At 44.4% G+C, this 27,687-nt stretch overlaps 2 pseudogenes; both read right to left on the bottom strand.

The window, feature by feature from the left end:
• Nucleotides 1-6,452: 6,452 nt before the first annotated feature.
• Nucleotides 6,453-9,379, bottom strand: LOC127489703 (UPF0561 protein C2orf68-like; annotated as a pseudogene).
• Nucleotides 9,380-22,772: 13,393 nt separating this feature from the next.
• Nucleotides 22,773-27,387, bottom strand: LOC127489951 (carnosine N-methyltransferase-like; annotated as a pseudogene).
• Nucleotides 27,388-27,687: the final 300 nt, after the last annotated feature.

The raw sequence follows: 27,687 nt of genomic DNA, 5'->3' as shown, positions 1-27,687 counted from the left end.
CCCTGGCTTGCCGGCCAGAATATTCACTGAAGAGAAGCGGGCAGTTGGTCTGCTCCTTTTGTTTGTTATTTTGTTTTAATTCCAATGCCCCTGGGATGAGACTAAGCCTTACTTACCAAGATAGAGACAGGTGATGAACTTGGTGTGTGCTCACTCTTGCCCACAGCAATTATTTATGTTGCTGTGGGGAGGAGAATTTGATAGTAGACAACGTCACCATCCCCTCCTTCCCTGGTTAAGTCGGTGAAGTGGACCAAACAGAGGAGACTATAAGGTGAGAATGTGGCCCCTTCTCTTACCTAGTGCCAAGGAGACACTCCTGTGCTGGCAGAAACAGAACATTTTAAAAATTGCCTGAGTATTATCTGAAGTGATGCGATTTTTAATTAAACATTCTTCCATCTTGGTTTTTCTAAAAAAAAAAAAGAAAATAAACAAAAAGGGGGCAATGTGGTGGAACAAGAAGGCCATGCCAAGATGGCTGCTGGCAACAGAGCCTGCCTGGCAATAGCCTGTGATTGGATGGCTTTGGAAACCACATGGCAATGGAGCCTGCCTAGCAATGGGCTATGATTGGTTAGGGCATAAACCGCCCCTTGACTGGATTGGCTGCTTCGACTATATAAGCTGTTGTACCAACTGAAATAAATAAGTCTGCAGGCTGCTCGCCTCTCACCCGCTTTCACCCAACTCCTGGGATCTGTGTGGTGACTCCGTGCCTCTTGCCCCCACTGCACTCCTCCTCTCAGAATGAATCCACAGTAACAATTAAGTTCAGGGGGGAAGCAGGGGCTGCCTCAGAATGTGGATTAAAACTCAAGATTTGCACTCTGGACCAGGGGTGCCTCTTTGAGGACAGGCAGGCCTGGATGTAGCTCCAGGAGCCCTGCAGGAACACACCTGCCAGAGAGAATCTGCAGGGTAGCTCCTGTTAGTTACCTGATAACCCACCCTTGATTAGCTTGAAGGGTCTTACCCTGCTACTTCATTCCCCCATCCAAATTTTTATCTTCTCTCCTTTATTCAGAGAGAAACTGCATTCTGCACCTGGATGTTGTTAACCAAGAATTCATACTCAGCTTCCAGTCCAAGCCAGGTCTCCAGGTGCCACTTGGGGGGTGCCTGACAAATGAACAGGTATCCACACCACATAGAAGAGATGTTCCAGTTACTGGTGTTACTTCTCTAACGATGAGGTGATTTGGGCCCCACGTGAATACTCATGAGCTTTGCACACACTGATACATAGACCAGCCCGGAGCTCCCCAAGGCCTGGACCCAGGAAGAGGATTCTCTCTAGTGCTTTGTACTTGGCTAGAGTTGAGGATGCCTGCACTCATTTCTGCCCACTCACACAGCCCCACACCCTGGGTGCCTAAGATCCATTCTCAGGCCTGCCTCACCACCACTGACCAGCATCAGGATATTCTGAGACTCCCCACAAAACCTCTGGAGGCTCTGAGAGTACACAGGGAGGGCAGGATGACTGAGCCAGAAGGGACTTTTGCCTATGGGGGCCTGAGGCTGCAGGAAATTGTTTTTTTCTCCCCCAGGCTATGGATTAATTGAATCTAGGAGTAGAGATGCCCCTTGCAGCTCAGTGACTAGAGAACAACCTCTCTTTCATCCTTTCAAAAGGTCAGCACCTTCAACACCAGAATGAGCTCATCCTGGCCCCCACTTCACATATGATCTCAGTGACAGCTCCAAGGCCAGCAGTCAGGCCTCTTGGAACCTGTCTGGGGCATGTAGGAAAAGAAGGGGCCTCTTGGGAGAGAACATGATGCCTTGGGCCACCTGGCCAGGTTTTCTGTGATATCCCCAGGACAATGGCAATCTCAAAAGCAAAAATAATCAGGTTTTGTAAAGAATGATATTCATTTGGGAGTGGTAGAGCAACACAATGGTTGAACATGTGTCGTAATAGACTATGGTGCACTCAAAGGGTCTGAGGGAGGGGGAGTTCTTAAAGGAAAACATAAGGAATGCTATGCCAAATACTTTGAAACAACAATATTGGATCACAATGGATAATACCTAGGCTGAGTCCTTTACAATAGTTACTATTAGGCAACCAAGAGTTTAGCATCAGCTCCAGGGCTGCAGCAGGTTGGACAAGTCAGGAGCTGAGGCGGCGCTACAGGACTCATGGTTGTTAGTGACCATACAGGAAGTGTCCCTAGAACGGTGGTAAATGCCCAATTAGGATGAGCCCAAGAAAGAATGGCAGAAGCATGGACAAGAGTATACACACGAGTCCATGCTTCCTGCTGAAAAGAGAGTCAAGTGTTCACAAAGACATGTGATGCAGAGGTTTTGTCTCACAGATGAACATTGCATACGATGCTCAGACCATGCAAAGAGATTGATGCAAGACACTGGTAGAAAATCAACATACAAGGGACTTTGGAGTGCACTTACTTTAGAAATGAGAAATATCAATAAACAATTTCTCTTTGGTTTGTCTGTGCTTTGATGAGGGAAGATTGCCTTTCATCTGAGAGCCATTTTTCATTGTGTGGTATGCTGCAATCGCACCGAATTAAAATATTTTTCCTAATTGTTTTCTTTCTCTGAAAATGTTCATCTTAAGGATGTATTTACAATAAGATTGCATTTGGGGGCTGGTACTGTGGTGCAGTGGGTTAAACCACTGCTTGAGGTGCTAGCATCACATACAGGTGCCAGTTTGAGTCCTGGCCGCTCCACTTCCAATTCAGCTCCCTGCTAACATACCTGGGGTAGTAGCAGAAGTGCTTGGGCCCCTGCACCCACGCGGGAGACCTGGAAGAAGCTCCCAGCTCCTGGCTTTGGTCTGGCCCAGCCTTGGCCACTGCAGCCATCTGGGGAGTGAAGTAGATAGAAGATGCCCCCCTTTCTCTCTCTCTCTCTCTCCTCTTTCTCTCTCTCTCTCTCTCTTCCTCTAACTCTATCTTGCAAATAAAGTAAATAAATCATCTTAAAAGATATTGCATGTTATATACCTTATTACCATCAGATAGCTGAATAATTTTGGGGCTCCTAAGCTTACTGGGGATGCATTAAAGACCTGAATTTAAGGCCTATGACTAAATTTGCTAGGAGAAAATACAGGGGAAACACTTCAAGACATTGGTGTAGATGGTGACTTCTTGGTTAAGGTCTCCAAGGCATAGACAACAAAAGCAAAACTAGACAAATGGTATTATATCAAAACTCAGAAGCTTCTGCATGTCAAAGGAAAAGATAGAGTGAAGAGACGTCCAACAGAAAGTGCAAAAATACTTGTGAGCTACTTATCTGATAAGGGGTTAACATCCAGAATATATCAGCAACATAAAAAACTCAACAACAAACAACCAATCGAGTTAAGAAATGGGGAAAGGACGTCAGAAGACAGTTCTCTAAAGAAGAAATGCAAATGGCTAACAAATATAGTGAGGGAATTCTTAGAGGATAATAATGTAAACCAACCCAAGCATTTGGTATATGATTGTCCTTGAATTCAGAACATGGCAATCAGGAGGTAATTAGTTCTGACCAAATGATACTACATTATTGGTTTTGTAATAATTGTCAAATATCATCAGTTTCTCATAGTGGATTCCAAAACATTTGGAGAGGCTTATTATTTTTTAGACATTTGGGAAGGAAGGAGAGACTGTTCAGTGCTCAGAAAGGTGTTCTTTAGAACCACCACAAGAGAGCAGTAAGACGTAGGCTTTAGTATCTGTACCCCTGTTTCTCAGAGGCTTGGGAATATTTATTCCACCTTTCTTGTGTTAATGTCTCCTTTTCTTCATTTTAAAATTCTCAAACATCTTAATAGAGATAAATTTACTTTCTCTGGAACCTTCTGATTGTGCATCTGTGTCTGTATCTGTGTGCACATGTGCATGAGTATATGTTAGTGTTCACATGCATGCATTGTGATGTGTGTGCTTGTCTAACATATGCATACATCTCTGTTAGTGTTGTTATTGTATATCTTCATGTGTACCTTCATCTCTAACAGAGATGTATACATATGTTAGACAAGCACACAGCTTTGCAACATTGAATGATTCTCTACTTTATGTAGAAAAATTCATGATATCAGCTCTGATGACCAAAGAGCTTGCCATAAAACCCTCCAGACATGAGGCACTGAAAAACCCAGGAAGCTTGCTTATTGTGAGAGTTGAAGGATCAAATCCCACTGCATATGAACTGTAAATTTCAAGATTTAGAGGTGACCTTTTTCTTTTTTTAGTTTTCTTAAAGATTTTAAAATTTATACGAGAGTAACAGAGAAAGACAGAGAGGTCTTAGATCTACTGGCCCAGTCCCCAAAAGGCTACAATGGCCCAGACTGGTCCAGGCCAAAGTCAGGAGCCCAGAGATCTTTCCCAAGTCTCCTGCATGTGTACAGGGGACCAAGCACTTGAGTCATCTGCCACTGTTTTTCCAGGCAAATTAGCCCAGAGCTGGACAGGAGATGAAACTGTCAGGTCCTGGACTTGTGCCCATACTGGATGCCAGCATCACAGACGGCAGCTTAACCTGCTATACCACAATGTCAGCCCAAAGTAGTTTTATTTTTAAACATTGCCTTGGTTAATGAATTAATAAATCTATTCATCCTTGATTTTTCCAGTCATTTCCTTATTCTCTGTGAATTTGCATTTGCTCTTTGGGATACCAACCCTTCTGCATTATTGACTGCAAACATTATATGAGGTTCCCTCTTGTCATTCATGAAGGGATGAAAGCATAAACTCATTTTAATGTGAACCTAAGGAGATCACTTTAACATTAAAGACAGATAATCTTGAGGTAGTTTCCTTTTTCCCTTCATTTGCTCGATTTTATTTACTTTTCCACCTCTCTGGTGTAAGCATGGTTTTAATAGCACAAGTTCCCATTAGTTGTGTTTCCAGAGTGGCCATGAGAAGCCGCTCAGACATAGTCAGCTGATGCCTAGTAATAGTTCTGCAGTATAAAGCATAAGCACATCAGAGCACTGTGTTGGTTTCTGATTTTCAGACTGCTTTTTCCTTTGCTTTTTTTTTTTTTTTTTTTTTGCTGTAAAAAGAGTAAGTTTATTGTTTAAAAAAATACTGTATTTTAAAAGAACCTTTTTTTCTTGGGCCAGTCACATAATTTGCACTTAATTTTATTAATCCACACAGCAGAAACACTGGAAATGAGGAAACAGAACATATGGCTTTTTATACATTTAACACAAGCAGTGCAGTCTCATCTGTTGCAGGCAGTGGAGTTGTCACTCAGGTTTTCGTTTTGAACATTGCTCCAACTCCTGGGGACGTTTGGGGTGGGTGCCTATGGCTCCTCCCAGCTGATTCCTCAACAGGGTAGGAATTCGATGAGGGGATTTAAGACGTTTCAAGTAGTTAACTGTCAACATGCCGTGGCAATTCTCCCAAAAGGCAGCTCAGAGGTAGGAAAGTGATGTCCTTACTGTTCTTTCTTCTTAGAAAGGTTCCCCTAAATTTGTGTGCTGGCTGTGGATCTACCAACCATTCACTGGTCCTGCCAAATGAATGGCAGACTGGATACATACTACCTCCAAACGCTTCCACATGGGCTCATCTCTAGCAGGCAGTGCCCCTCAGAGTGGACCGACCACATGAGCATCCTTTCCACAGGGAGATGCGCTTGTAATTGCCTACAAGGGCCCACTGGCTGGTTGGCCTCCAGAGGCTCTCTCAATGGGTACAAGGTTTTCTAGAGAAAGGTGGTTTGGCCCAGTGGTTAGGATGCCCATGTCCCACCAGGAATACCTGGTTTCAATTCCTGGCTCCAGCTCCCTAATACAGACTCTGGAAGGCAGCGGTGATGGCTCAAGTAACTGGATTCTTACCATCCACATGGGAGACCTTGACTGAAGCTTGGCTCTGGCCTAGCCCAGCTCAGGCCATGGTCATTGTGGACATTTGGGGGGTGAACCAATGGATGGGAGCTCTTTCAAATTAAAAAACAAAACAAAACAAAAACAAACCAAAAAGTTGTATAATTCCCTTCCTTTCTTGTGTTACATTCTTTAAGCACTATCTCTGCCAACTGGCTATGATTCAAGGTTTAGTGTTTACTCTTGCACAGCCCAAAGTCCCTGCAAGCCTAAGTTCCTTGTACCTATGACATCACCTGCTGGCTCAGGAAACACAAAGCGTTAAAATCCTTCAGTTAAGAATTAATCAGGCTTACCTTCAGTTAAGAATTAATACTACATATTGAATGCTGAGAGATATGCCTATCAGACTTTTTTTAAGACAGCCAAGAATTTATCTAATCAAACGAACACTGATTATGAAGCAGCCAGTTGGAAAGTTCTATTTAGTCCAAAAGTGTTGCCACTGTCCCACACAACACAGGGCAGTCCTGAGACATCCTGGAGTCAGTGGGAGAACACAGTCCTGGATGGCAAAGCACCAATTTTTGTAACTGGTGGAAGGTGTCTGGAGGCAGGTCCGGTGATGATGAGATAGTACCATTTTTGGGCTTCCAGTAGGGGGTGGCAGTCAGCGGTAAGGCTGAAGCTGTCCGTCTGCAGAGAGGCAGCCTTGCCTCCAAGAGCCCAGTTCTGATGGACAGGCTCTCTTCCAGGTACAAGGCTTAGTGCTTTACAGGTCATGCTACACGGATTAGAGTGCTCTGTTGGGTAGAAAATGTTTTACATACACTTGATAAGCAAAGTGCTGCAAGAAAAGCAAGTTTAGAGGCAAGGAGTTTCAATCCATCTACCTGAGGGGATCTCGGAGGATCCCATGACAAACACACGAAAGGACACGATGTGTAAACACTGACAACTTCCCTCCACACAAAACAGGAACAGAAGCTCAAATGTCAGGGGTCACGCCCCCAGACTTCAACCCTCTGGTGTTCTGAGTTCTATAAAAATAGGACACAGGTGATCCAGTTGTGAGATGAATCCAGAAAGTATTTCCTTCTAAGCCATCATGGAATTCCAGTGAAGTCCTATGTCCCAACCATAGGATCCATTGAGGAGCTGGAGGACTAGAGTGACTGGTCCTCTAGGCTGTGTGAAGAACGGGGGTAGGGCTCGGCACAGCCTCCATGACCCAGGCTGTGGAGGGTAGTGAACAGAAGGCACTTTTAGCCAGCTGCCTAAGTAGAGGGCAAAGACTTTTCTCCTTTGAAAGTAGACCTGAGCCCAGGACTGGTAAGTTCAAGGCACTTAACCTGGTGCAGCTTTGCGGGTTTGCAGCACTCTGCTCACTGGCTTTCACAACCAGGCCCCTCGACCTTATCTGCCTCACTCACTGTCTCAGCGTTCCCTGGCGCTGCAGGCTGCAACTCAGCATTCCACGTTCTAATGGCGTAGCTGAAGGAGCCGCCTTGCCCCATTTGGAGGGAGATGATTTTCAGGAGTGCGGGGCACAAACCAACAGTTCTCTTGGGTGTCTTTTAGGAGAAGAACTGCTGCAATAGAACTGCCAGCCTGATCCTGAGACCCTGATGTGGAGAAACCAGGGGGCCAAGGGGCTTTGGTTTCAGGAAGTTCCAGGGCTCACTGGCTCACTTAAGCTGTAAACTTCAAGTCACTGAGGTCACGCCGATTTGCTCGCAGATAGACGTGCCTTGGAAACTTTGGTGCACACGATGTCTTGTGGACTTCAGACCTTAGCCTAACCCTGTGGTAGAAAAAAATGTTCCCTCGGGAAGAGCAGCGCTACCCTGGGACTCTTTCAGGACCTCAGTTATACGTACACCAGAGGGCTTCAAGAAGTTCACAGACAATTCAGACTGTCTTTCGATTCCACTTTCCATGAACTTTTTGAAGCTGCCTTATGCATATCCTTGAGATAGCGAGGGAGGAAGCATGGGACAGGACATTGGACAGGGAGAGGGAACAGATAAGGAGAGTTGTGTAGTACCCCCCCCCACCTTTTTTTTGCAACTAGGGCTCCAAACAGGCAATTATTGTTAATGTTGAGTTTCCCTTTGTACTTATGGTCTAGACTTTTAAGTCACGGTTGGAGAGTTAGTTTCAAGCTTGCTTTGATAATTCTCCATTGGTTGTCCTGAGCAGAGGAGTCTATTCGCAGCTATTTGCAGCTGGAATTCTGCAGCTCCAGGCAGGTTTTGCTGCAAGAAATCCTTGCAGTTTAGCACCAGGATCTTCTTCCTAGGTCTGCTGTCTGACAGTGGTGTGGCGCATGCAAGCAGCTCACAAAAGCATGGGAGGGGAGGGAGACGTGCTTGTGAGTGGGCCTCAGAAATAAAGGTCTCCCACTTTATTCTGGCATCAGAATTACTTGGAGAACTTGTTGGAAAGGCAGAGCCTCACAGTCCCCCCCTCCAAGGTCCTGAGCAGCAGCAGGTGCACAGTCCTGTTGAGGGGGTGGGGAGAGAACTGAGAGATTCGACCTGAGGCAGAGATATGAAGAAAAGGAAAAACAAAGAATAAAGCTAAAAAAAAAAAAAAAAGTCCAGGGAAACACGGGTGGAAGTGAAGTGAGCACAACATGAAGGAAAGGAACTATGACATAACAGCGCTCACGGAGCTGGGTGGGACACGAAGCAGCCAGGCATGTGACCTCTGAGAACGCAGCATGATGGCGAAAGGCTTCATGGACCCTGGTTCGCCCTCAAGCCTGTGCTCCCAGAACACCAAGTCAGCCACACCGAATTCTCAGAGAATTCCAGAATATGAGGCTGGTCAACAGGCCAACCAGTAAACGGTTGTGGGGGACATGGGCCAGGTGGAGTCTTGGAATGACCCTGGGGATGCAGCAGCTCTGGCAGTGTCAAGATCAAACAGTGGTGCAGGTGCCCTCAGGCTACGGCTGAGCTCCCTGGGCAGAATTCTTCCACGGGCAGTGAATCCAGCCTGCAAAGAATGCTTTCAAGTTGGTCAGTGACGGTTCTGGCACTTTGCAATCTCCTCTTGGATACGCAACTTGAGAGCCTCTCGCATGGGCGGATCCAGAGGCGTGTGGGCAGACACCTCCTCGCTCACCCTTCCTGGGTCATCGTCCTGATACACGATAACTGATGTGACCTCGCCACTGTCCGCCTCGTATTCTAAGCAGAAGAGCTGATGGCCAGAAGGCTCTAGTTCAGAGCCACCACTACTGCTGCTTTCACTGGACTCCTCCAAGTCTGGGTTGCCTGGGCGGGTAGAGCCATCTTCTCCTTGGCCGCCTGCTTCACCTTCTTGTCGTAGTCGTCCCTGCGGGGAGCCTAGCGGGAGTCAGGGGCAGCCGGCCGGGCCAGGCCAAGGGTGGCGGTGGCGCTGGGCGTGGAGGTACCGGGCGATCTGGTTCCGTCGGATGTGGTGCACGAAGCCGTGGCTCATGTCCAGCCGCCCGCCAGGCTTGCAGCAGAGCCTGGGCCTGGGATCCCGGGCCGCCTCCATCTGGAGCCCTGGGCGCAGAGTCGCCGCCACCTCAACGGCCCCAACGGCCGCCCTCCCGCCGGTGGAGGCCCGAGCCAGCCCGCGCTCAGCTTCCGGCCGGGTTTCCTTTGCTTTTTATAAACATCACAATTTGAATTAACATATCTCAGTCCATTGCTGTGGATAGAAGTTAAACCATGTGTTGTAAAAAATAGGGTGTGGAGGGAGAGTTTCTGGGTGATGTTCCATCTCTGTCTGGCTTCTTGGTGATTTGGACCTGGGTCAGTGATAAATTCATGCTTCTTTCTGGTCTGCTTTGCTTTCTAGGAGTCCAACTATTCTAGCTATTTGTTCCTCCAGGTTATTGCTTTGCAGGTTCCTTTGAATGCCTGTTATAATTCAGGCCTATTTTTGGTTAGGAACGGCAGCAGTGGAGATGAATGTATGTGTTACTGTTGTTTCACTAAGCAGCCTGGAGTAGAGCCGATGGGTTTACTTGACAGTGTGAACTTCCCTTCCTGTTCCCTGGAAGCAGCCTCGCCCCGTGCATGCAGGCAACAAGGTAGCAGGACAGCGGCACAGCAAACAATGCCATGGAAATTTACTGTTGCGGGGAGCTAGGCCATGCTGCATTGGCTTCTGCATTGGCAGTGCTTAGCCTCGACAGCAGGGCCATCTGCTGGGGCTGCCTCCTTCATACGGTCAGCCCTTCTTTCTTAGTGACCATGGCTCCTGTGACAGCAAAGCTACAGGTTTGGATGGTGGAAACCGTGGAGGAGTCAACAGTGTGGAGCAGCTTGAGTAGATTTCTTTGGTGCTTGAATGATCCTGGCCCACCCGTACAGCTTCTGTGTCTAACATCACTGCCTTCTGCTGCATGGTGGCTCTGCTCTGTCGTGTGTCAGAGACCTTTGGGTGGCATTTCCATTCATAGAGCATGAGCCTAGAAATGTCACTTCCCCAGTGGTTTTAAGTATTAGTTCTTTGGCCTCAGTTTCTGGAAACTCTTCTGTCTTAATGTCATGGCCCAGCACAGAGATGGCGTTTTTCTGGCACTTGCTGTGTTGAGACGGCTGTGTGGCCTTCCTGCTTTATTCCATAAGTGAATGAAATCCTGTTTCAAAGATCAGAAACATGATTTGTTCATTTCTGAGTCACGGACAGCAGGCTACCTCACTGGTAAGGCAGGCATAAATGGTTATCCCGTGATACCTGGTAAAAGCCACTTGGTTCTTCTTCCTTTAGTTCTGAAAAACTAGAGCTTGTAGAGTGTTTTTGTAGGCTACAAGCTGACCATTATTGAAGGTGCTGTGAGCATGTGGTAACCCTGTATTCCTAGTCTTGGTTAGCATGTGAATGGTTGTGTTTAATGTATGAAAAAATATATAGATATATATTTCTAAACCTCCAAGAAATAAATAAAGGAAACAAATTGCTTTCAAATGCTTTCAAATTCAGTAATTACTGAACATAAGTTTATGTATTCTATTTGACATCTTGCTTCTGTATGATAAGGAGAAGCAAAATATCTTGGAGTATCTTAATGAATATGAAAAAGATAAGCTGGCGCTGCGGCTCACTAGACTAATCCTCTGCCTTGTGGCGCTGGCACACCGGGTTCTAGTCCCGGTCGGGACACCGGATTCTGTCCCAGTTGCCCCTCTTCCAGGCCAGCTCTCTGCTGTGGCCAGGGAGTGCAGTGGAGGATGGCCCAAGTGCTTGGGCCTTGCACCCCATGGGAGACCAGGATAAGTACCTGGCTCCTGCCATCGGATCAGCCAGGTGCGCCGGCCGCAGCGCGCCGGCCACAGCGTGCCGGCCGCAGCGGCCACGGCGGCCATTGGAGGGTGAACCAACGGCAAAAGGAAGACCTTTCTCTCTGTCTCTCTCTCTTACTGTCCACTCTTCCTGTCAAAAAAAAAAAAAAAAAAGATATCACATGAGGGTCCTTATTCCTCTAGAAATTACAGATTCACAAATGTATTAGTCTGCTATCAAATGCTGCTCCATGACTGCACTATAGAGTGAATGTTCATGGCTTCCTCAAATATATCTGTTGGTATATTTAGCCTGTTGTGATAGTCTTCAATACTGGGGTTCTTGGTAAATGATATGGTCACTCTTACAACAGAACCCTATGTGTTTTTTTTTTTGTTGTTTTTTGATGATTTCTTTTTTTTTTTTTTTTTTTTTGACAGGCAGAGTTAGACAGTGAGAGAGAGAGACAGAGAGACAGAGAGACAGAGAAAAAGGTCTTCCTTCCATTGGTTCACTCCCCAAATGGCCACTACACCTATCTGAAGCCAGGAGCCAGGTGCTTCGTCCTGGTCTCCCATGCGGGTGCAGGGCCCAAGCACTTGGGCCATCCTCCACTGCCTTCCTGGGCCACAGCAGAGAGCTGGCCTGGAAGAGGAGCAACTGGGACAGAATCCAATGGCCCCTCTGGTACTAGAACCCCGGGGTGCCGGCACTGCAGGTGGAGGATTAGCCAAACGAGCCGCAGTGCCAGCCTAGAACCCTATGTCTTAAACATTACTTGGCTGTTTCTTCTCTGAACAGCCCTCAGCAATTTTGACAAATTATTTCAACCATAATTGTTTCCATATTTGTCAGCATGTCCTAGGAAAATAATCTATTTGAAATCACAATTAAGAATTACAGAATCAAATTGTTGCAGGAGTTTGAGTCAGTTTTTTATTTCAGGTTGGATAATGAGTGTGAGAAAAAGGAGAAGTAAAGTTTCACTGAGGAGGGGATCCAAGGGAGTGTTCCAGTAAGGTTGTGGACAACACAGCTTATTTAGCAATTGCCTGTTGATTGATCAATCGCCTATGTTGGGGCCTGCTTTGTTGTTTTGTTTCATGTTTGCATATGTTTTCTTCAGGGGTCTGGTTTCTGGTGAATTGAGAAATGGCTTCCTTACATACATTTCAGGAAGTGGTCATTGTCTCTGACCAGGTTATCTCTCTATTGAGGTCTGATCTGGCTTCCAATACCTAGAACATTCTATACATCAAGAAAGTGGTCCTGGTCTCTGATGAGCTGAGAATGCCATCTTTCTGAGTAGAAAGAGTTGAAAGACGTTACCTCACTGATCACTATAGAAATGCCATAGTTGGAAACTGTTGCTGACAGGTTGAAAATGTGGTGGTCTGGCCGGTGCCGTGGCTCACTAGGCTAATCCTCCACCTTGCGGCACCGGCACACCGGGTTCTAGTCCCAGTTGGGGCGCCGAATTCTGTCCCAGTTGCCCCTCTTCCAGGCCAGCTCTCCGCTGTGGCCCGGGAGTGCAGTGGAGGATGGCCCAAGTCCTTGGGCCCTGCACCCCATGGGAGACCAAGATAAGCACCTGGCTCCTGCCTTCGGATCAGCACAGCATGCCGGCCGCAGTGGCCATTGGAGGGTGAACCAACAGCAAAAGGAAGACCTTTCTCTCTGTCTCTCTCTCTCTCACTGTCCACTCTGTCAAAAAAAAAAAAAAAAAGAAAGAAAGAAAGAAAGAAAGAAAGAAAGAAAGAAAGAAAGAAAGAAAGAAAAGAAAAAAGAAAATGTGGTGGTCTGCTCCGACACCAGAACCTGGTATCTTGTAGTTATTTAAGAAAAAAGGACACTTCTATATCCCAGAACCCGTAATTTTCCTATCTTTCTGTTGGTATTTCACTTACTGCATTCTCACAAGATAGTTACTCAAGGAGCACCCCGCTGCTACCTTTACAATGAATAGTTGATCTGCTGACTGATGTGAGATGAGAAGGCCATAGATATCCAACTGCAGCACCAGCAACAATAAGCACAAAGAAACACATAGGAACATCTGACTACAGAATTGCCCACTTTTGGCAACTGAGGTTTATCTTCAGTTATTGAAACTGGAGTTAGAGAAGTATTTAACTTCATAATAGTAAATGAGAAATGGGCATATCTTTCCCATTCCTAAGATTCTTTTTTCAGTTGCTGACTGAGTGTGGTGGCTGCAGCTGACCAATTCTACAATAGCTTCTCTGTGCTGAGAACTACAGGTTGCACTGGGAGGCCAAGATGTAGCCCCTCTCCTACCAACACCTCTTTTTCTGTTCTATCCTCCATGGTAGGAAGGTTTGATTGCTTCTACAACACAAAACTCAGAGATCACAACCAGTTAAATTTGTGTTTTAACTCTGGTATACTACACATAAAACATGAATGCCATGGCATTGTTCTTAACCATCATTTTTGTACTATGTCTATGATGATTAATAATTATTCTGTAAAGAATTTCGATGGCGTTCATGTTTGCAGGGAATTTTTCCCAATATTCATTATCTGGTTTTTTGGAGTTCCTTCTCCATAGACTTCTCTTATAATTCTGTTTCTGTGAATTCGTTGGTAACAGTCTATGTTTCATTTCTGAGTTAAGATTCTGAGTCTCTCCTTTGTAATCTAAGTGTTTGTAATATGTGTTCATTTGTCAAAGAGTCAAGTTTTATTCTGGTGATTTTTAAAAAGATGTACTTATTTAAAGGCAAAGATGGAGGGGGGATAGGGAGGGAAAGAGAGAGATATCTTTGACTTTCTGATTTAATCATCAAATCAGCACAGTAGCCTGGGAATAATCAGGCCAAAGCCAAGAGTACAGAACTCAATCAGGGTCTTCAAAATGGTGGCAAAACCCCAGGTATTTGAACGAATATCTTCTGCTTCCTATTTGCACAGCAGTGAGCTGGATGGGGAGCAAAGCAATGTGATTGTTTACTTCCCACATACTCAATACGGTCAGGTCCAGGTTTGCCGAAAGCCAGAAGCTTGAAACTCTATAGCTATATCCCACATTGGTGGCCAGGACCCAGGTTCCTGTGCCATCACATACTTCTCTCTGTGATCTACATTAGCAGAACAGGTACCAGTAGCCATAACTGTGACTAGAAACCAAGTATATGCATATGGCACTTAGGCATCCTAACTGGTTGGTATCTTAACCAATAGGCCAAATGCCTATTCCATATTGTATGTTCTTTTTAAAAACATTTTATTTATTTTATTTGAGAGGCAGAGTTACAGACAGTGAGAAGGAGAATCAGGAAAGAAAGGTCTTCCTTCCATTGGTTCACTCCCCAAATGGCTGCAATGGCCAGAGCTGCGCCAATCTGAAGCCAGGAGCCAGGAGCTTCCTCCAGGTCTCCCACATGGGTGCAGGGGCCCAAGGACTTGGGCCATCTTCCAGTGCTTTCCCAGGCCTGAGAAAGGAGCTAGATTGGCGGTGGAGCAGCCAGGACCAGAACCGGCAACCAGATGGGATGCCAGTGCTGCAGGTGGAAAGATTAACCCACTACACCACAGCACTGGCCCCTCCGTTTTATATGTTCTTAACACAGTAATTTGTATCAATATGTAATGTCCTTTTTGTCTCCTGCAATGATTTTTGTCTCTCATATAATTGTCTGATGGTAGTATAACCACACCAGTTGGATTTTTTACCTATGATACAATTCTACATTTCCTTTTCTGTCCATCACTTTGAACCTCCTTTCTATTGAATCTACAGTGATTTTATGTAGACAGTATACAGTTGGATTTAGTTTTAAAGCATTCTGATATCTGCTTTTTCATTAGAGTGTTGACACTATTTATATTGGAATAATTATGACATTACTTCTGAAATTTTACATTTGCTTTTTGTTCTCTCTTAGACTATTTTTATCTCATTTCAACCCACACAGCATTTTCTTCATTTCCTTGGATTTTGTAGTGAACACTTTTGATTCCCTTCTCATTTTCCTATTTGTACATGTTTAGGATACTTTTGTTCTTATTACCAATACTTACCTTGGCAAGATTAATATGGGAGACAAAGAAGAACATTATTGAGGAAAATTACTGGGTCAAGAAGACAATATGGGGTTTGAATTGGGCCTGTTAGTTAATGCACCAGTAAGGATGCATGCCCCAAATATGTAAAAAATCTCAAATGTATATTATGTATAACATTCTAAAATACATAGCCACTTAGCCTGAGTTGATGCCACCTGCAATAGCACACAAAGACAATGTTCCTATACGCCTCAGTCCAACCCTTTTTTTTTTCTTGGTCAAAAATAACATTATTATAACTTCTGTGCACGAACATGCTTATTTCTAATTATGTTTATGTATTTCTCTTTTAATTGTAATAAGAAATAAAAGGAAAGTATGGACAACTATAAAACCATCCTCGATTCACCATCCTCTCAAATAGAGCAGGAGCTGAGGAGGGTCGTGGTGTAGTTGGTTTTCATGGTGGCATTAAACTTTGTTCCCTCTCTACATTCAGGAAACACCTTCAGAGCAACAGGTATTTCCCAGAGTTATCTTGATCTTTTGTTTTTGTTCTCAGTCATCTGGATTCTCCAACTTTCCTTCTAACAATAAACACATGGCCACTATGCATGAATGTGCACTGGTCCTGGGGTTCTTCATACATCACACTTTTTTAAAATGCTTTGGGGGGTAGCTAGAGTGCCAATTTCAGGGGTTCCCAATGGCCAGCCCGAATCCCTTCCTCATGCAGAACAATGTGTCATTACAAGCTTCTTCTGAAACTTTTTCTCTGGAACAATGAACAGTCAAGGTGAATCCAGATCATGTACCTGCTTCATGCAACATTTGAGGGAACTACAGGTCAGGGTGGTGAAAGCCATGGCCACAAGTGACACAGCTGGCAGGCAGGCATGGTGTTCTCTAGATGGTCAGATCCTCACAACATTTTGTTTCTCATCTTATAAAATGTGAACCATTGTCTTCTTTCTTCCTTCACCAAAAGTTCATCACACCAGAGTCAGTTGGCATATACACTGGGAGGAAAAATGATCCCAAGAAAGGGTGTGTGTCACATTTGCACATGAGCTGCTGGATAGCCTGAACCACAAGAGCTCAGGCTTTAGGAAACTGCTCTCTCACTCTAGAGTTTTACACTTTCTGCTTGACCCTATGGGACTGTTTGTCTTTGGCTATTCACCTTTCCAGCCTCATCATTTTCCTGCTCCCTAGTAAAATCCTTCCCTCGGCTCCCTTGTGAACCTGTTCTCCCCTTCCTAACCCTTCTTCCTCCTCCTGCCTGTCTTTGCTTATCTAGGGTTATGGCTATGAATGCCAAAATCCTGCCTTAATCTTGGAGTTTTATTTTCTGTGTGCTCATAGTATGAACATTAATTTTATATAACTGGCCTGAACCACCAACCGCCCATACATTTGGCCCAGCCTCATTCTCGATGTGTCTATATGGGAATTTCTGAGTAGATTTAACATCTGAACAGCTAGAGTTTGTAAAGGAAATTGCTCTTCCTGGTGAACCTTGAATAGAGCAACAGGACTGAACAGTCTGATCAAGAGGGCACCCCCTCCCTTCATAGAACATGTGAGAGAACTTAGGGGCAGGGAAGTGAAAGACCTCACCCCAGTTGACACAGCTGACAGCCATTGAATTTTCCTGGTGATGGTTCCTCTCAACATTCTGGGTATGAATGTCACAAAATTTGAGCATAGGAACCATTATCTGCTTGCCTTCTTCAACAAAGATTCATTGTAACAGGGCTGGTTGGCATATAACTTAAGGATGACAAATGATTCCAAGAAGCACTGTTTTACATTTGCACATGAGCCATATGATGCCCTGAACCATGAATGCTACTGAAAGAGATACTAGGGATCTCTGGATATGTAGAAATGGGAAATGTCCTAGATGCTCCTGAGGAAGTAGGAGCATTGGATTCCCCCTTCTGGGTGTTTCCTTGGTGGAGAAGCCATTGCAGGTACATGTTTGACATTTTGTTTTTGTTTTGTTTCAGATGAATAATTCCAATTTTTATTTATCTTGAACCCAAGAGAGAAATGAGCAGAGCCAGTGTGTGCTATTGGAAGCAGGCATGAGGTGAGTTTTCCATCATCATCCACACAGCCCCTCACTCCATCCTCAGATCACCCCCAAGGTGCAGGCATCATTATCTTCACTCTGTGGGTGAGAAGCCTGAGGCTCACAGAGGTAAAGGAACTTGTTTTAGCAAAGAAGGACTCAAAACCAGGGACAAAAAATAGCCAACTTGGACTTGATATAGAAAATTTGTAATGCTGCAAATCTGCACCATCCTTTTAGGTTTCTCAACCAGAAAATACCTTGATGAAAACACATGGAAGAGCTGGCTGGTAGCATTTATAAAGGATTTACAGAGGTAGGAAGAAACTGGAGCAGAGAGCAATGGCATAGAAGGCTGTGACTGCAATCCAGACACTGGAGATGGAGCAAACAGAGTTTGGAACTAGCAAGCCTTGGTCCAGGACAGGCCTACTGGTTAACACAGTGGTTGGGATGCCCATATTTCATATTGGAACATCTGGGTTCAAGTCCAGGCACAGCTTCAGATTCTAGCTTCCTGCTAATGTGCACCCTTAGAGGCAGCAGGTCATGGGTCAAGTAGTTAGGTTCCTGCTACGCACAGGCAAGACCTGGATGGAGTTCTTGGCTCTCAGTTTCAGCCTGGCCAAGACCTGGTAATTTCTGGCATTTGAGGAATTGGATTAGCAGACAGGAGCTTGTTTTCTCTGCCTCTCAAAAAATACATTTAAAAAAAACCCAAAACACCCACAAGACCTTGTTCTAGCCTTGTCCCTGCCATGCTTCCATTACTGCTGGGGAACCCTGAGCAAGTCACAGCAATTTCTCTGAAGCTTTGTAATTTGTCCCTAAGATGCTGATGAACTGATAATAGAAAACCCTGAGGTTCTTTAAAACTCTAAAATTCTGCCTGAGATTTATAAATTTTAATGCACTCTGAATACCATCTTGAATCCAGAAGAGAATATAGATGTAGTAATTCTTAACATAATCTTGTCAAAGTACAAAGGAATAGGCTTGATTTTAAGAATGCTTTTTTTTTTTTTTTTTTGGACAGGCAGAGTGGACAGTGAGAGAGACAGAGAGAAAGGTCTTCCTTTGCTGTTGGTTCACCCTCCAATGGCCGCTGCGCTGATCCAAAGCCAGGAGCCAGGTGCTTCTCCTGGTCTCCCATGTAGGTGCAGGGCCCAAGGACTTGGGCCATCCTCCTCTGCACTCCTGGACCACAGTATAGAGCTGGCCTGGAAGAGGAGCAACCGGGACAGAATCCAGCACTCCGACCAGGATTAGAACTAGGTGTGTCGGCGCCGCAGGCGGAAGATTAGCCTATTGAGCCATGGCGCCGGCCAAGAATGCTTTTTAAACCAGATTACATCACAACAAGCCCATCATTTCAGCATCTTTCTAGTTTCCTTGTTTATGAATATGATTTGGATACTGCTGCTATAGCAGTGGTTGACATTAAAGTCAAATAAGAATATTATGTTTGAAACAGAGGAGAGAATTTAAGCTTATCTTTCTAAGAAATTTATGAAAATATACTCGGCAGACAGAAATTGCATTGTCATAAAATTAGTTTTCTAAGCTCAAATTTAATTGAGACACTTCTACAACTGGTTCAATCAACAGAGTGTAAAGAGATTTTGGAGGGGCCGGCACTGTGACGCAGTGGGCTAATGTCCTGGCCTGAAGCACCGGCATCCCTTAAGGGCACCAATTCAAGATCTGGCTGCTCCACTTCCAATCCAGCTCTCTGCTATGGCCTGAAAGCAGTAGAAGATGGCTCAAGTCCTTGGGCCCCTGCACCACATGGGAGACCAGGAAGAAGCTCCTGGCTCCTGGCTTTGGATCGGTGCAGTTCTAGCCATTGCGGCCAATTGGGGAGTGAACCAGTGGTTGGAAGACCTCTCTCTCTCTCTCTCTCTTTCTCTCTCTCTCTCCCCCCTCCTCTCTCTATGTAACTCTGAATTTCAAATAAATAAATAAATCTTTAAAAAAAAGAGAAATTTTGAATAGAGCACACAGGAAATAAATATAGTACCGCTCGAGCAAATAACCAACACAACAGTTGTGTGTCTGCTGTTGCTGGTGATGCTTCTCAAATATCTTTAACGACTTCTGGATGAATTGGCTTCTGCTGGTGTGAAGCAGGCTCGTCATGCCTGGCTCACACTTGCAAATTTAGTTCTGTAAGAACAAGAGTTCCCTCTTGGGGAAAAGACCTTAATTCATTTATCGAGGCTCCACTTATATAACTGACACACTTCCTATTAGGTGCCATGTCCAAAAACTGTCCCATTGAATAAAGTTCCAAACCATGAACTTTTTTTCTTTTTCCCAGAATGTAAGTCCACCATTTCAGCTGTTTTCATGACAGTGTAAGTTGGCAACTCTTTTTTTTTTTTTTTTTTTTTTGACAGGCAGAGTGGACAGTGAGAGAGAGAGACAGAGAGAAAGGTCTTCCTTTTGCTGTTGGTTCACCCTCCAATGGCCACTGCAGCTGGCACAGCACGCTGATCTGAAGCCAGGAGCCAGGTGCTTCCTCCTGGTCTCCCATGGGGTGCAGGGCCCAAGGACCTGGGCCATCCTCCACTGCCTTCCTGGGCCACAGCAGAGAGCTGGCCTGGAAGAGGGGCAACTGGGACAGAATCCGGTGCCCCGACTGGGACTAGAACCTGGTGTGCCGGTGCCGCAGGCGGAGGATTAGGCTATTAAGCCGCAGCGCCGGCCCAAACCATGAACTTTTAATGGACACTTTGAAACCACAGTGCTATTTAAACCCTATCAGGTTTTTGTTTTTTTTTTGTTTGTTTGTTTGTTTGTTTGTTTTTGGTAGAATAGTTTCCTGGGTGACTTTTGTGATACCTCTCAACCAAGGGATAGGAGATGTGTATACAATTAATACTTTCCCACACATTGATTGTACGCTGCAGATAATATAAAGGGCTGATGTCAGATGCTAAGCATTCAGTCACAAACACCAAGTGGATTCATGGGGTGATTAACTAGGGACTGTTGACGGAGGCCCATGAGAATGTCACTTAAGTAAGTTAGTTGACCCTCGCAGCCTGGTAGATGATGACGAACAGTTATCAATGCATCTGGTTACATGAAATGTGTGAGGTCTGGAAAACCTTGGGGATATCAAAGTCACATAAACAACACAACCTTGATCTGACTTGCATGATCCAGGCAGGGGCTAGTCATAGTTGTGAAAAGCACTAACATATCTCCCGGGATTTCTAGCTTCCCATCCTTATTAATCCTATGAGAAAGCATAATCTCACACTGGCGATTTTACCATACAGCTGTGTATGTTGGGGACCTCTTGACCAAAGAAATAAGATGCTTCTCTGAGAGTTCTTTACAACAAAGCCAAATTAATAGGAGAGATACATGAGGGAGCAACATTGTTTTCAGTTTGGTTTGTATTGACTGCATAGTCAGATACTCATGATTCATTTAAGGTGCACTCCTGTCCATGTTTGGCTTTGTCTACATTGTGTAGCTTATGCTAACAGTTTTGGCAAGAAGGCTCTGCATTGCTTTGCTTGGAAGGTCAGGCGGACATGCAAGAAGGGCTCGCAATCCCTTTTCACTGTATTTCTTCTGAGCAGAAGCCAGGTGAATTGGGTTGAAGTGATAGGTCTTTTCCCTTAGCAGAAATTCCCACCTGGGTCTGCTCTTCTGGGAAGGGCTCAAAGCCAATTTCATGACACCAAGCACCTCCCTGTAGCTGAGGGCATTGGGCTCTAGTCACAGCTAGGGCTACAGATTGCTTTTCATGCTGATGTAGCTCACAGACAGCAGCATGTGATGGCTGAAGAACCTGGGTCCCTGCCACAAAAGTGGGAGATGTCCACCTGGTTCCAAACTATGGCCTGGCCAGGACCTGACTCTCTTGAATATTTGAGATGTGAACACTCCGTTTGCTCTGCTCTCAATTCAGCTCACTGCTGTGCAACCAGGATGCAGCAGATGATGGTTCAAATACTTGGTATTTGCTACAATTTGTAGGACACAGAAGAAGTTTTGAGCTCCTGGCTTTAGCCTGATTCTGAAATAAAACTTGATTTATGTTTTAAAGTGAGACTGCTAGGTTACAAGCACCTGAAAGCTTTTAGGCAAACAAGATAAACAGGAGTATAATGGCAAGAACAGGTGAAGAGAATGCAGGACAGCTTGTAACCCCAGTGTTTCAGCCTGTGAGGAAGCAGGGGAGGGATCTCCATGCTAGGAAATCAATAGTCGGCTCTAACCGCCCCAGGTATGCTGACCTACCAAGCTGGAAATCTTGCAAGATTGTTAACCAAGTTTCGATGTTGGTGCATGCACTTCCTGAACCCATCACTTGACTGGATGAGTGAGGTTGTTCATCACACAGACGAGTCTATGAAGCATCAGTCAACAAATGCAGGGCCATCCACGGTGAGTATGTGTCCCTAGAGAGACACACACACACACATGTGTTGGCCTTCATTACTTGGCTGTGGTTTACTATACTAAACTGAATTCCAAAGATGCCCAGAAATGAGGACAGGCAGGAGCCCCCATTTCACTGCTGTGGGTCCTGAGGAGCTGCCTTTGGATGAACCTTTTGTGCAAGTGAGAGAGTTGTTTGGAGATGGCTGCCCATGTCTACTCTGATACCTTCTTCCTGTATTTTGGGAAATGGGCCCTGGTTGGCCCAGTGATATTTTTGGTCGTCATGGGTGAGGGAGGAGGGGTTGAGGTAAGCGTGGGGGCTCAGGCTTCAGATACAGCTCTCACCCTAGAGTTTTACTCCTTCTGCTCACCCCTCAGGAACTCTTTTCTCTTTGGTCATTTGCCTTTTCAGTCTCATCATTTTCCTGCCCCCTAGTATACCCCTTCTCTTGGCTCCTTTTTTACCTCTTCTCCCTTTCCAGCCCCCTTCTTCCTGCCTGACTATGCATATCAAGGATTATGGCTATGGATGCAGAAACCCTGCCTTAATCTTGTTTTTATTTTTTATTTTCTGTGTGGTCATAGTATGACAGTTAATTTTACATAATGACTGGATTGGGCCACCGAGTGCCCATACCTTTGGCCTAACCTCATTCTTTCTGTGTCTACGTGGGTATTTCTGGCTTGGTTTAACATCTGAACAGCTACAGCGTACAAAGGAAATGGCCCTTCCTGGGGAGGCTTGAATAGAGCAAAAGGACAGAGCAGTCTGTAATCAAGAGGTCACACTCCTTCCTTCACTGTCTTAGATAATTGACGTCAGAATATTCTGGATAGTGTTCTAGATTTTGATGAATGACTCTCCTGGGTATCCAGATTGGGAAATGGGCACACACGAAGGTTTCTGCAGCAATGTTCGATCTTTCCTTCATAGGACCTCTGCCTACACCTCTATGTGAATATGCTCTAGTCCTGGGTGTCTTCCACATACCACACTTGTTTCAATGCCTTTGGGAGGTGGCTCAGGTGCCAGTTTCAGGGGCTTTCAATGTCAGCCTCTGTCCCTCCCACATGCACACCCGCTGTGACATTGCAGATTTTTTCTGAAACTTTTGTCTGGAAAAATGATGAACAGTCTAGATGCATGCAGATTATGTACTTTCTTCATAGAACATTTGAGGGAACTAAGGGCAAGGGATAAAGTTTATTAATTTCAGAGCATCTTTCTAGTATAAACCTCAAAGAAAAGCACAAAAGTGTCCATTCCTTTCCTTGACACTCACAACCTAGCAGAGATATTTTTCCAGACCAATCTTTATAGTCTAGCACCATGTACCGGAATATTTGTTTTTGAAGGATCCCGTATCTTGGAAAATTTAAAAAACATTTTTATAATGATTGGCTGGCAGCAGGAATCCCATCCTGCTTCGCCAGTTTCACTACAGTCTCACAAAGTGTCTCAGTATGGATTTTAACTTGCATGTGAAGTGTAGATGCTGGCGAAATCTTTCCATTCTTTCCGTATTCTTCATATCCTTTATTTCCAAACATATTTATAAAGTCGTTCACAATGGTCAGTAGCATGTCTTGATTAGGATCAGTGCAGTTTGAGATCTTGTCCAAGTTAAGATATTGAGGAAGCAGTTTCGGCTGATTAACTGGAAGTGATCAAAATTCTCTTTCTTTCTTTTTTTAACTTTTATTTAATGAATATAAATTTCCAAAGTACGATTTATGGATTACAATGGCTTCCCCCCCATACCGTCCCTCCCACCCACAACCCTCCCCTTTCCCACTCCCTCTCCCCTTTCATTCACATCAAGATTCATTTTCGATTATCTTAATATACAGAAGATCAGCTTAGTATACATTAAGTAAGGATTTCAACAGTTTGCTCCCACACAGAAACATAAAGTGAAAAATAATAGATGATTTTTTTAAATGATGATGAAATCAGATCAGACCTATTGTCATGTTTAATCCCAGTGAGAGTCAAGTTGGGAGTTGATAATTTCTTTTTTTTTTTTTTACAGGGGATCAGTTTAGTATGCATTAAGTAAAGATTTCAACAGTTTGTACCCCCATAGAAACACAAAGTGAAATATATTGTTTGAGTACTCGTTATAGCATTAAATCTCAATGCACAGCACATTAAGGACAGAGATCCTACATGAGGAGTAAGTGCACAGTGACTCCTGTTGTTGACTTTACCAATTGACACTCCTGTCTATGGCATCAGTAATCTCCCTATGCTCCAGTCATGAGTTTCCAAGGCTATGGAAGCCCTCTGAGTTCCCCGATTCTTATCTTGTTTAGAAAAGGTCATAGTCAAAGTGGAGGTTCTCTCCTCCCTTCAGAGAAAGGTACCTCCTTCTTTGAAGACCTGTTCTTTCCACTGGGATCTCACTCGCAGAGATCTTTTGCCAGAGTGTCTTGGCTTTCCATGCCTGAAATACTCTCATGGGCTTTTCAGCCAGATCCGAATGCCTTTAGGGCTGATTCTGAGGCCAGAGTGCTATTTAGGACATCTGCCATTCTATGAGTCTGCTGAGTATCTCACTTCCCATGTTGGATCACTCTCCCCTTTATTTATTCTATCGGTTAGTGTTAGCAGGTACTAGACTTGTTTATGTGCTCCCTTTGACTCTTAGTCCTTTCATTATGATCAATTGTGAACTGAAATTGATCACTTGGACTAGTGAGATGGCATTGGTACATGCCACCTTGATGGGATTGAATTGGAATCCCCTGGTATGTTTCTAACTCTACCATTTGGGGCAAGTCAGCTTGAGCATGTCCCAAATTATATATCTCTTCCCTCTCTTATTCCCACTCTTATGTTTAACAGGGATCACATTTCAGTTAATTTTCAACACTTAAGAATAACTGTGTATTAATTACAGAATTAAACCAGTCATATTAAGTAGAACAGGCAAAAAAAAACTACTAAGAGGGATAATGTATTAAGTTGTTCATTAACAGTCAGGGTTATGCTGATCAAGTCACCGTTTCCCATAGTGTCCATTTCACTTCAACAGGTTTCCTTTTTGGTGTTCAGTCAGTTGTCACCGATCAGGGAGAACATATGGTATTTGTCCCTTTGGGACTGGCTTATTTCACTCAGCATGATGTGTTCCAGATTCCTCCATTTTGTTGAAAATGACTGGATTTCATTGTTTCTTACTGCGCTATAGTATTCTAAAGAATACATATCCCATAATTTCTTTATCCAGTCTACCGTTGATGGGCATTTAGGTTGGTTCCAGGTCTTAGCTATTGTGAATTGAGCTGCAATAAACATTAGGGTGCAGACCGCTTCTTTGTTTGCCAATTTAAATTCCTTTGGGTAAATTCCAAGGAGTGGGATGGCTGGGTCGAACGGTAGGGTTATCTTCAGGTTTCTGAGGAATCTCCAGACTGACTTCCATAGTGGCTTGACCAGTTTGCATTCCCACCAACAGTGGGTTAGTGTCCCTTTTTCCCCACATCCTCGCCAGCATCTGTTGTTGGTAGATTTCTGCATGTGAGCCATTCTTACTGGGGTGAGGTGAAACCTCATTGTGGTTTTGATTTGCATTTCCCTGATTGCTAATGACCTTGAACATTTTTTCATGTGCCTGTTGGTCATTTGGATTCCTCTTTTGAAAAATGTCTATTGAGGTCCTTGGCCCATCTCTTAAGTGGGTTGTTGGTTTTGTTGTTGTGGACTTTCTTGATCTCTTTGTAGATTCTGGTTATTAACCCTTTATCTGTTGCATAGTTTGCAAATATTTTTTCCCATTCTGTCGGTTGTCTGTTCACTCTCCTGACTGTTTCTTTTGCAGTACAGAAACTTCTCAATTTGATGCAATCCCAATAGTTGATTTTGGCTTTGACTGCCTGTGCCTCCCGGGTCTTTTCCAGAAATTCTTTGCCTGTGCCAATATCTTGCAGGGTTTTTCCAATGCTCTCTAATAATTTGATGGTGTCAGGTTGTAGATTTAGGTCTTTAATCCATGTTGAGTGGATTTTTGTGTAAGGTGTAAGGTAGGGGTTTTGCTTCATGCTTCTGCACGTGGAAATCCAATTTTCCCAGCACCATTTATTGAATAGACTGTCCTTGCTCCAGGAATTAGTTTTAGATCCTTGATCAAATATAAGTTGGCTGTAGATGTTTGGGTTGATTTCTGGTGTTTCAATTCTGTTCCATTGGTCTATCCATCTGTTTCTGTACCAGTACCATGCTGTTTTGATTACAACTGCCCTGTAGTATGTCCTGAAATCTGGTATTGTGATGCCTCCGGCTTTGTTTTTGTTGTACAAGATTGCTTTAGCTATTCGAGGTCTCTTGTGCCTCCATATAAATTTCAGCATCATTTTTTCCAGATCTGCGAAGAAGGTCTTTGGTATCTTGATTGGTATTGCATTGAATCTATAAATTGCTTTTGGGAGAATGGACATTTTGATGATATTGATTCTTCCAATCCATGAGCATGGAAGATTTTTCCATTTCTTGGTATCCTCTTCTATTTCTTTCTTTAAGGTTTTGTAATTTTCATCGTAGAGATCTTGAACGTCCTTGGTTAAGTTTATTCCAAGGTATTTGATTCTTTTTGTAGCTATTGTGAATGGGATTGATCTTAGAAGTTCTTCCTCAGCCATGGCATTGTCTGTGTATACAAAGGCTGTTGATTTTTGTGCATTGATTTTATACCCTGCTACTTTGCCAAACTCTTCTATGAGTTCCAATAGTCTCTTAGTAGAGTTCTTTGGGTCCCCTAAATAAAGAATCATGTCATCTGCAAAGAGGGATAGTTTGAGTTCTTCCTTCCCAATTTGTATCCCTTTCATTTCTTTTTCTTGCCTAATAGCTCTGGCTAGAACCTCCAGAACTACATTGAATAGCAGTGGTGAGAGTGGACATCCCTGACTGGTACCAGATCTCAGTGGAAATGCTTCCAACTTTTCCCCATTCAATAGGATGTTGGCTGTGGGTTTTTCATAGATTGCTTTGATTGTATTGAGGAATGTTCCTTCCAAACCCAGTTTGCTTAGAGTTTTCATCATGAATGGGTGTTGTATTTTATCAAATGCTTTCTCGGCATCTATTGAGAGAATCATATGGTTTTTCTTCTGCAGTCTGTTAATGTGGTGTATCACATTGATTGTCTTGCGCACATTAAACCATCCCTGCATACCAGGGATAAATCCCACTTGGTCTGGGTGGATGATCTTTCTGATGTGTTGTTGCATTCTATTGGCGAGAATTTTATTGAGGATTTTTGCATCTATGTTCATCAGGGATATTGGTCTGTAATTCTCTTTCAGTGCTGCATCTTTTTCCGGCTTAGGAATTAAGGTGATGCTGGCTTCATAGAAAGAATTTGGGAGGATTCCCTCTTCTTCGATTGTTCTGAATAGTTTGAGAAGAATTGGAGTTAGTTCTTCTTTAAATGTCTGGTAGCAAAATTCTCTTTCTATTCAATGTGCCAACTCTTACATTCTGGGGCCATAGTGGCTGAGAGCATTCGTGATCTTCTAGAAGTGCTAGTGCTCCAGCCTCTCCTTTTCCTCCTCCATGCTGCTCAAGGCAGCAGAGGACATCGCCATGGCCGAGCCCCAGTGCAGGGTGGAGAACAGTGTTCCACCGCACCACTTCCAGCACAGCTGCCACTGCTGTCTGGCCAGCAGCCTTTGGCAGCTGAGTGGCGGGAAGCTGTGCTAAACTCCTCTGCTGCATCCCTGCCATCATCCTTGGCTTGGTGGCAGCTGCTCCGTCCTCATCTTGATGGTGCAACATGAACCTGTTGCAATCTCAGTGCACATTTCACTCCCTGCTTCCTTCAGTGCTGCCTCCGTGCTGGAATCCCTGAGGTGCTGTGGGATCCTTGGCATTCCCCACAGGGTTAAAGGGCTATGCAAGGCCTTAGTAAGAGTTGGCCCAAGGCACAGTGACAGGATTTGTTCATGTACTACCAAGAAATATTTCCAAGGTCCTGTACTCTGATGTGTCATGGGCACAATTCCTGGGGCCCATGGCAATGGAGATCTTCCCACGGCTGCAGGGCCTCTTGGATGCCACTCCAAGGCTCCCCAAGGT

This window comes from Oryctolagus cuniculus, chromosome 12, assembly GCF_964237555.1.
Source record: "Oryctolagus cuniculus chromosome 12, mOryCun1.1, whole genome shotgun sequence".
NCBI lineage: Eukaryota > Metazoa > Chordata > Mammalia > Lagomorpha > Leporidae > Oryctolagus > Oryctolagus cuniculus.
The sequence above is the reverse complement of the archived record's forward strand: the minus strand, read 5'-3'. Positions and strand labels throughout refer to the sequence as shown.